Source organism: Gavialis gangeticus, unplaced genomic scaffold (genome assembly GCF_001723915.1).
Source record: "Gavialis gangeticus isolate Ggan-Ray unplaced genomic scaffold, GavGan_comp1, whole genome shotgun sequence".
In the NCBI taxonomy this organism is placed as follows: Eukaryota; Metazoa; Chordata; order Crocodylia; family Gavialidae; genus Gavialis; species Gavialis gangeticus.
The window spans coordinates 154,597,289-154,607,317 of record NW_017729032.1 but is presented as its reverse complement, the minus strand read 5'-3'; the positions used below and the strand labels follow the sequence as shown (position 1 = coordinate 154,607,317).

The 10,029-nt window shown below is 42.7% G+C and overlaps 1 protein-coding gene across 1 annotated transcript in view; it reads left to right on the top strand.

The window, feature by feature from the left end:
• Nucleotides 1-10,029, top strand: part of ATP10A (ATPase phospholipid transporting 10A (putative)) — a 244,694-nt gene that overhangs the window by 25,221 nt on the left and 209,444 nt on the right. The gene's annotated exons all lie outside the window — the stretch shown is intronic.

Below are 10,029 nucleotides of genomic sequence, written 5' to 3'. Positions count from 1 at the left end.
TAAGAAGAGGCTGGATGCCTACCTGGCTGGACTCGTTTGAGTCCCGTTTCTCTTTTTGGGGTTTTTTGTTGTTCTCCCGCCCTGGCGGGGGGTCGGGCTAGAAGATCTACTAGGTCCCTTCCGACCCTTAATCTATGAAACTATGAAACTATGTAGATGCAGAGTTTACTGTAGAGCTAATTAGACACTAAATGTTGCATGTAGACACACCCCATATATTCTCTTGCTTTTCTATTCTGACCCCTCGATCCTTCGCAGAGTCACTACTTTATGTAATCCTTTCCACTATTCTTGGGTATAGCTTACACTCCTTATCTTTAGCTGTATGATGTTACATGTGGCTGTATTAATGCACATCTTATTTGAATGAGCCCAGCCAGCCACGTGTGCCAGATCAGTGTATGACTTATCCTGCCACCTGCACATTTTATCAGTAGTGATTTTATGTTTATGTCTAGCACATTGGTGAAAATTGAGCAATCATTTAAATTGGTTGAATATGAAAACTAGTGCCTTGCTTTGCTGAAGTGAGGAATTATATTGACTGCTAATTGGCTCAGTGTGATTTGATCTTTTTTTTCTAGTCGTAAGGGACACTGGTCCAGTTCAGAGGCAGGTACTCTTCTAGGAGCTTTATTGGTGAAGCTGACTGAAATGCTGAACCTGAGACTTTCCGTGAGAGCCATTAGTTTGAGTCAAATTAATCATTGTGCACTAAAGATGATTTCCAATGAGAAATCATGCTTGAGAAACAAAGGGCATTACATATTTGCCTTGCTAGGCAGCTGTTGAGAGCCAGTATTCTCTATTAGCTTGTCTGCAGTGCCATGCAAGTGCAGTTATTTGGCTTCCAGTTCAGGAGGTAAAGTTTTACTGCATGTATGAGTGTGTTTGCCACCTGGCACTGCAATTTGCTGAAGTAGATATGCCTAGCAGCATTGTTATCATGCTATCAATCTCTAGAAACAGTTTGTGACTTCATGGGCACTGTTTCAGAAATCATCTGTCATAAAATATTAGGAAACTTGTCTCACTTGAGTGGACTTTGAATGCAATTTACATTATTAAAGCTCAGATCTCTACCTCATACAGGATTATAACAAGATGCCCTTTGAGATCCTGGGAAGCAAACATTTTGGGCCAGTGTGAGATATAATGAAATTAAGGAAAAATTACCATATTCTACCAGGTCATCTGAAGCTCAATCGGTGGCCTAATCTATTAGGTTTTTAAACAGCATTTTATTAGATCTTAAGAGGCCTTCAGGCTGCTTCAGAAGAAGCCTGACCATATGGTTTGAAGACACGATGGAGAGTCAGCAGATCTCAATTGCAGACTTCTGTTACCTTGAACAAGCTATGTACTCCTTCTGCATTTCAATGTCATGATCTGTAATACACAAATAATACTTAATACCTTCATATCTTGCATGAGGCTTTTAAAGGAGCCTATTTCCCTTTGAAATTCAGTGGAAGATGGATGTCTAACTTTCTTATGCCTGGGGTTTTCAAATGACTTAAATCTGTGTGATTTTCATAGGCTGCATGCTCAACACTTTTCAAAAACCAGTTTGCTTTAATGCATCTCACTTGTTAGGTGCCCCTGGGAGTTTTGAGAGGATTTAAGCCTCTAATCCCAACATGTAGGTGCCGTTGGCATTCACAAAAACCCTGTTCCTGCTGTTGCCTTAGCTCGTAAACATTTAAATTTCTTTTGAAGGGGGGGTATACAAAAGCTCTAAGTCCTGACAGCACTAAACACGTTGACAGCTCTCTGATACGTAAGTCACAGCAGGATTTACAGCCCAGGCATTTCCCCGTTTATTTGTCTGCAGGGCCCAATTTGCCAGCCATTCTATTAGCGTCACAAAACACAGGGTGAGAGAAGCAGGTAGTGATGCCTGTCACCACTGTATAGGTAACAGCATAGTGGTTAGGATATTTGCATGGATTATGAGAAAAGTGAGCTCACATCCCTTCTCTTCCTGATCTGGAGCAGGGTTATGAACATAAGTATTGTACTTCTGAGCACCACACCTGCCATAGAGAGTATTTTGCGGTGGATGTTTCTCCTGTTGAAGCTATTCCATTTTGTGAAAATATATATTCATCAGAGCAGGAATTAGAATCCAGGTCTTCCTAACCACTAGGCTATAGTGTCATTCTCAGTCTCTCTCCCAGGTGAAAAGAATATACAGGCAGTCCTTGGACTTACAATACAACTGGTTCCTGAAAATGGCATCTTCAGTCAAAACGTTGCAACTCGGAACCAATTTTCCCATAGGAAACAATGTTATAAATGGGGGATTGGTTCCTAAACCAAGGCCCAATAACCCTGTTTTCACCAAAAATAACCCAGAATTTTGTACTCAGTCAAGTATAGATGAATAATATAGCTACATTAATGTATTTATATTGTAAATAGCTATCATATTGATTTGGAAGGACTTCTTTGAGGTGACTTTGCTGGACTTTTTGAAGGGCTCTTGGCTGGAGTATTCTCAGGAGTCTGAGCTGCAGGTTCTTCTGGAGTTTTATCTGCTTTCTTAAAGAAAGTGTCCAAGGAAGTTTGGACAGATGTTCTCCAGGGAGATGGGTGACACAGCGAGTTTGCTGTCATGGCATCATATCAGATCAAGCATTGTAAAGTTGAAACTGATGCCAGAAAGTTGAAATGGGGTGTCAGTTTATAAATGTTGTAAGTGCGAAATGATGCGACTCAAAACATTGTAAGTATTTAAGTGTTAAGAAGACCTGGTTTTATAATGATAGTGACTGATAATTAACTGATAGGGAATGATAATTTAAAAATTAAAAGCAACTGGGAGTTTAATATGGCATTGGGATGGAATAGATTGCAGTTAAATTCAAATATCTACATGGTTATGCAAATGAGCCCAAACTTTGATAGTACTGCAATGGTTTAGACACGATTGCAGTACTGGCATTTTGGAGACCTGCAGTTAGGGAGTCACCAAGTATAGAAATGGGATGAGCTACTTGGCACAAAGAATCTCAGCACCACAAAATCAAAATGAATCTCATTCTTTAGCTACACTTTCTAGATTTTGAATATAGACATGTTTCTGTATTTTGTTTTTCTCAAGCAGACAGCATTTTCTCAAGCAGACTGCATTTTTTTAAAGAAAAATACCCATCATATTCTCGAGAGTCTACTTTCAAAACACATTAGTGGCCTGACAGCAAATTTGATTTAAATGGAGTATAGAGGGAGATTGTGGAAAAACTACAGTGTCACTGATAAAAAGAATCTGTATCTGCCTTCTGTAAGAAAAGGGAGATATAATGGGGTTAATTCCAAACATCTAAACTGAGTTCTTATATTGATATTGTCAAATGCTGATAAATTAATAGGTAATTAATGCAAGAGGAGCAAAACATTAGAAGACCCCTTACACAGAAAAAGCTGATTTCATAAGTATTTCTTTGTAGTATTCTGTCAGTATCCATTAAAATTGGACATATCTCCTAGGAAAAAGTAGAAGAGGAAGGAACTTGGATGCAGAGCAAAAATACATGAAACAGGCATAAAATTACAGGTAGGAACAGATACTATGTAGGGCCACGTCTAGACAAGTGTGGCTGTTTGATTCCCCAGGGACAGGTAGCAGTGGTACACCTTGTGCCACTGCTACACTGGAACACCTCTGTCATGTGTGCTCTGGCGCATGACAGGTTACTCTGGGTGTGGTAGTAGAGGCTGGGGCCAGCAACTGTGCTGGCCTCAGCAGACTTACCTGGGGTCCAGGGAAGCTGCAGCCATGGTGGTATGGCAGCCACTATGTGCACCAGCCCTTTTTCTTTCTGCACAGGTTTTTTTTGAAGGATCTCCCAGGATCAACAAGCCCCCTGCCTGGTAAGATAGCAACATGGCAAGTGCCTGAATGTGTGGTGTGTGGCCCCATAGACAGGTTTGTTGAGCCACATACCATGCAGCCATGCTTGTCTGGACGTGGCCTAGAGGTCCATATTGCCTTCCATACTAACCAAGGAATAGTTCTATGAACTAGTACTTCCAGAGGGCATGGATTCGCAGAAAAATAGATTTGGAAAGGACCTCAGAATGTCATCTAGTCAGGTATCTCGCCCAAGCTTTTGTCTAGGCTTCTCTTAAAGACTTCTGGGGCTAGAGATTCCACCACATCTCTAGGTAATCTGTTCCAGTGCTTAACTACCCTTACAGTGAGAGAGTGCTTCTTAGCGTCCAATATAAATGTCTTGTTGTAGTTTAAGAGTCTTACTACTTCTTTGACTTTGGGCTATGGAAAGAGTAGTCTGTCACCTTCCACTTTATAACATCCATGTATTTGAAGACTGTTACCAAAATCTCTCCAAAATCTTCCCTTCTCTGGACCGAATAATACTAGTTCATCCAACTTTGTTTTATACATCAATTTTCCCAGACCTCATCAATTTTGTTGCTCTGCTGGGTCCTTTCCACTTTTTTGCATCTTCCTTGAAATGTGATGTCCAAATCTGGACCCAGTATTGCAGCTGAGGCGTCATTGGAGCTGAATAGAATAGAAGAGTATTTCTCTTGACTTGCAAGTGAAACTTCTGTTAATGCAACCCAGTATTGGCTTTTTTTTTTTAACAAGCATGTACTGTTGACTCATTCACCTTGCAATCCACTATAACACACAGGTCCTTTTTTGTAATACTGCAGCTTAAACAGTTATTCCTCAATTTGTATGTGTGCATGTGGTTGTTCCATCCTAAGTGCAAGACTTTTTACTTGTGCTTATTGAGTGCTATTTATTGATTTCAGATGATTTTCCCAGTTTATCAAGGTAATTCTTAATTTTCCTCCTATCCTCCAAAGTCTTTGCAGTTGCACCTAGGTTGGTGTCATCTGCAAATTTACTAAGTATGTAATCATTAATGATATGGAGGGTAGGATTGAACAGTGCCAGACCACTGGGAGCCCCACTTAATACCTCTTCCTAATTAGATATCGAACCTCTGATGATTACTTTTTGAACAAGATGATCCAACCAAGTATATATCCACTTCATAATAGTTTCATCAAGACTGTATTTCCTTAATTTACTCTAAGGAGTTTTTTTAAAATCCTGTTTTTTTTAATATCGACACGTTGTCTATGTCAATGTAGGCCCCGATTTTACACAAATATAACCACATGCATAATTTTACTTATACAGAAGTTTTCAGTGTGGCTGCTTACCTGAGTAAAGACACATTTGTGTTTCCAGGCTTAGGTTCATATATGTTGTAATCATTTCCTTCATCAGGCTAGCTCCATTTCTGGAGGATTCTCAGACTTTCAATTAATTTGAAACAGTTTCAGTAAGATACCAAGAGTGACTTAAGGAAATAAGTTGGGGTTACTGATAAGCTTAATTCAAGGAAATGTTTAAAGCACATGGGGCTAAACTAAGCATTCAAATATTTGGCATTCCAGTTCATCTTGCTGTCACTTGAATATTCATATCTGATCAAGTAGCAAAATTTGGCCCATAATAAGAGGAACTAGAAGGGAAACTGCATGTGAACTTCATCTTGTTAAGCTTTTGGAGCTTTGGCTATAGTGTATTGCAGGCATTAAGAGTAGAGAAATAAATAGAATAGCCAAATGATATTCTGATATGCAACTGAAGAACTTAAATTCACACTGGTTATAGGGAAATGGAATCACTCTAATAGATACAAAGACTAGAGCTTTACTTTTTCTAGTTCATGCATCATCTAAAACTGCCATTTCTGTGTGTTTTATACAAATCAGTACAATATCATGTGCTGTGGCTGATCAAACACGTTTGTCTTTTCCGTATAGTCCATGTATGACAGAGCATCTTGCTGAGGCAAAAATCCCATGTGCTTTTATAGGCTCGTTTATTTTCAGAACTCCTGTAACTTTTGTTGATGCATCTGTTATTTTTCTTAAAATTCTCATGCTTTCTCTATAACTGGAAAGTTGTTTTTTTTCACCCTGTCAAGTATGATTGAAGCGATTAAAATAGATCTTTAAAATGAGTGCCAAGTAAAAATTTTCAGATGAAGGCACATGCTAAGAAAATAATTGGCTGGGTTTTTTCCTGACTGGCAACTTTCTCTCTCTTTGTTAATGTGATGTAACTTTTTACATACAGTTAAGTATACAAAAAGATATTATTTATTGATACATAGTAATTAAAATGGGTGTATATTAGGGGTTTCATAGTTTCATAGATTAAGGGTCGGAAGGGACCTAGTAGATCTTCTAGCCTGACCCCCCGCCAGGGCGGGAGAACAACAAAAACCCCAAAAACAAGAAACGGGACTCAAATGAGTCCAGCCAGGTAGGCATCCAGCCTCTTCTTAAAGACCCCCAGGGTAGGGGCCAGCACCACTTCCCTTGGAAGTTGGTTCCAGCTCCTAGCCGCCCTAACTGTGAAGTAGTTCTTGCGGATGTCCAATCTATACCTCCTCTCCATCAGCTTGTGCCCATTACTCCTTGTTATGCCAGCGGGCGCTAGGGGAAACAGCGTCTCCCCCAAACCCTTCTGGTCCCCCCTAGTGAGTTTATAGACGGTCACCAGGTCCCCCCTCAGCCTTCTCTTGTGGAGGCTGAATAGGTTCAGGTCCCGCAGTCTCTCACTGTAGGGTCTGCCCTGTTGTCCCTGGATCATGCGGGTGGCCCTCCTCTGGACCCTCTCCATGTTGTCCACATCCCTCTTGAAATGGGGCGCACAGAACTGGACACAATACTCCAGCTGTGGCCTGACCAGCGTCGCATAGAGGGGGAGGATCACCTCCTTGGCTCTACTCGAGATGCACCTGTGGATGCACGACAAGGTCCGGTTAGCCCTGCCAACCATGACCTCGCATTGTCGGCCCATGTTCATCTTGGAGTCAATAATGACTCCAAGATCTCTTTCTGCCTCCGTGCTCTCAAGTAGGGAGTTCCCCATTGTGTAAGTGTGCTGCTGGTTCCTACTGCCCAAGTGCAGCACCCTTACACAATGATAGAGATTTTTTGGGGCCATTACTGACTGCCAATATTTAAGGAGCCACATTGGCTGATACCAGTCTGATTCCAATATGCAGCTGGGCAGTGTGGAGACCAGCATTGGGCTGGTAAGTCTGGTGTGGGGGGAGGTAAGGGGCATGGGGAGAGCAGATCAAGGCCCCCAGGGTGAGGGAGGGAGTGGGGTAGGGCAGGCGCTGCTCAGCCAGGGCGGGTGTGGGACAGAGCTGCAAACAGCTGGTCTGAGGGGGGGGAATGGGGGGGGTGGTGATGGCTCCTGCCCCGCACACACCCCAGGAGGGCATGGGGAGCATGTGCACCTGGATCTGCACAGGGTGGGGCAGGATGTCACTGCAGGCTGGGGCAAGGGTCTGTGCTGGACTCTTCCCAGAGAGGGATGGGCCAGACTGTGCTGCGCTCAGGACAGGTGGTGGTGATGGCACTGGGAGTGGGGCTACGGGGCAGGGGGCTACAGCCACCCCAAAATTCACCGTAGCCCCCCCCAACCCTTCGCCCAGCCCCTGCTGGGAAGAGCCTGGCACCACCCTGGCCCCAGCCCGCAGTGGCATCCCACCCCGCCCCACACACAGATCCTGGAGTACATGCCCCCTGGACCCTCCTGGGGTGCATGCAGTGGCGGGAGCTGCCACCCCCCCTGCAGTTCCTGAATGTGCCGTTCATGGCTCCATCCTGTGCCCACCCTACCTCAGCTGATCTGCCCCCTTCCATACCCTTTCCCCCCACACCTGACTTACCAGCCAGATGCTGATCTCCAAGCTGCCAGGCTGAGCTCCTGGCCCCATGCACGCTGCAGCTGTACACATGCATGGGGCATTTATCAGCCACGTTATTGGCCACATCAGGCAAAAAAAGCCAATTTCCAATACTTTCAATTTTCCCTATATTGGTGCCAACCTGATTTTTGGACCGATGTATTAGTGCACCTCTAATGTATTTCATTGTAGCCACCAAAGCTGTGGTAATTTGTAGAGCACAGCACATCTCCAAGATTTAAGAATTCGTGATTCTGTTTTTGTCTCCAGCTCTGGAGCTTGATAATACTTGAAACCCATGACGGTCGCTCTTATTAGAAATGCATGCGTACTATTTTGAAGGATTCCATCTTCAGAATAGACTGCAGTCTCATATCTGTGTAAAAAAAAAAAAAAAAAAATCTGCTAGAAATGATGGAATTCTTCAAAATATTACACAGTATTAAGAGAGCTCCTTAACTCACACTCTGTAGATATAAACTCATTTTATAAAACATATACTTCACTCACTACTTTCTGGGTTGGAAATTTCAAGACTTCTGTCTTATTGGAGGGGATTCATTTAAGAAGTAGAGTAGGTCACATTTCTTCATCACTATTTCTTTTTTTAATCCTACAATTCTAAATTTTTCTTTTAATTTGTGTTTTGGATTTCTCTTTTCTTCCTCCTCCTATAGCTCTCTCAGTTTTTCCATTAGAAAAAGTTAGTAGTAGAAGAAAACAACACTTTCTCATATGTAATTTTTTTCCAGTAGAAAAAGGGTTGAAAGTGTTACAAAGGGACACAAAAAAACAGGAGAAGAAACACTTCCTTTCCACCCCCCAGTGAAACATACGTTTTTGGTTTTGTGTAGAAAAATGGCATTGAAACCTTGAAAACCTGTCTGCAGAAATACTGATAAATGCCATGTCTTGTTTTAAAAATGTGGAGACAAAATTTTCCACAAATTCTGTCGAAGAGCATTGGAGTAGTAGTTCAGGCATGGGAGTAGGCACTAGGAACATGAAGGGTATGTACAGACGTTACACTGAGAAGTCTGGAAGATTAGATAGGGCAAAAAATGACTGGCCTGATCTAACATTAGTTCACTTGAGGGGAGCACTAAATTAGATCAGGTGTGGGTTAGAGGAGTTCCCAAACTGACAGAATATGTCCCACCAATTTAAAATGATACAACCTTAAGTACCACCAGCAAATTTTTGTCATAAAGTAATTATAATAAATCTATTAACGCATATCATGACAGGTTGTATGCGTACCACTGGTGGTATCTGTACCATAAATTGGGAACTTCTGAGTTAGACCATTCTAACCAAAGGTCTGTACTTGTTTGGAGTGCAATCCCAGGGCTGGGAAAGTCCAGCCGTGCCACAACTGGGGCTGTGCTTTTCCTACCACTCCCCCCTCCGGTATTTTTAGTGCCCCTGGCCCTTCCCCCCACTTCCAGATGGACAACCCACCCCACCGACCAGCTAGTTCTCCCAAGCCCACCAAACTATGCCCTCTCCTGAGCCCACAAACTCCCCACAATATCAATTTTACAGGTGTCTGTTTGTGCTGGGAGGCCAATCTGAGTAAATGGGGGGGGAGTGAGGGTGGTTCATAGCGGGGGTTGTCCATTGGGGGGTCAGAGGGCAAAAACAGCTCCTGGTTGAGGGGAAAGTCTCTCTGATCAGACCACACCAAACCATCCCTGACCCCACCGATCCCTTTACAGAACTGCTAGCCTCTTAATCCCATAAAGTCTCCTTGCAGAGCTGCTAGCCCCTGCCCCCCCAATCCCACGTGCCTCTCCCCTTGCACCAGCACCAGTGGTGGTTTGTGGGATTGGGGATGTTTTGGTGGGATCAGGGGGTGGGGGAGGGGTCTGGGACAGAAGTTTCATAAACCCAGTTTGACCCAAATCAGTTAAATCTGATACTACATTCAACTAGTTTGATCTTAAACCATTTTCAGCCATTTTGAAACTGGTCTGTGTGCACTGAACTTTTGTTCTGTTGTAGGTTTAAACCAGTTTCTGATTACGTAAACCAGTTTATGTGCAACTTCAGTTCGTAGTCCACGGGGATATATGCTTGTTGGTTATTTAGTACTTTCTCTTCTTTCTTTTTACAGCAAGAGATTTTTCATCATTCATCCCTGCTTTGAATAAACTAATTTTGGAAGTAGATAACATGATTAGGCAAAGTGATTGGACTACTAGGTAGTAGTCAGTAAATACGTTATAAACTGAAGATTGGGTTGTTAGAGACCCATCATGAGTCAAAG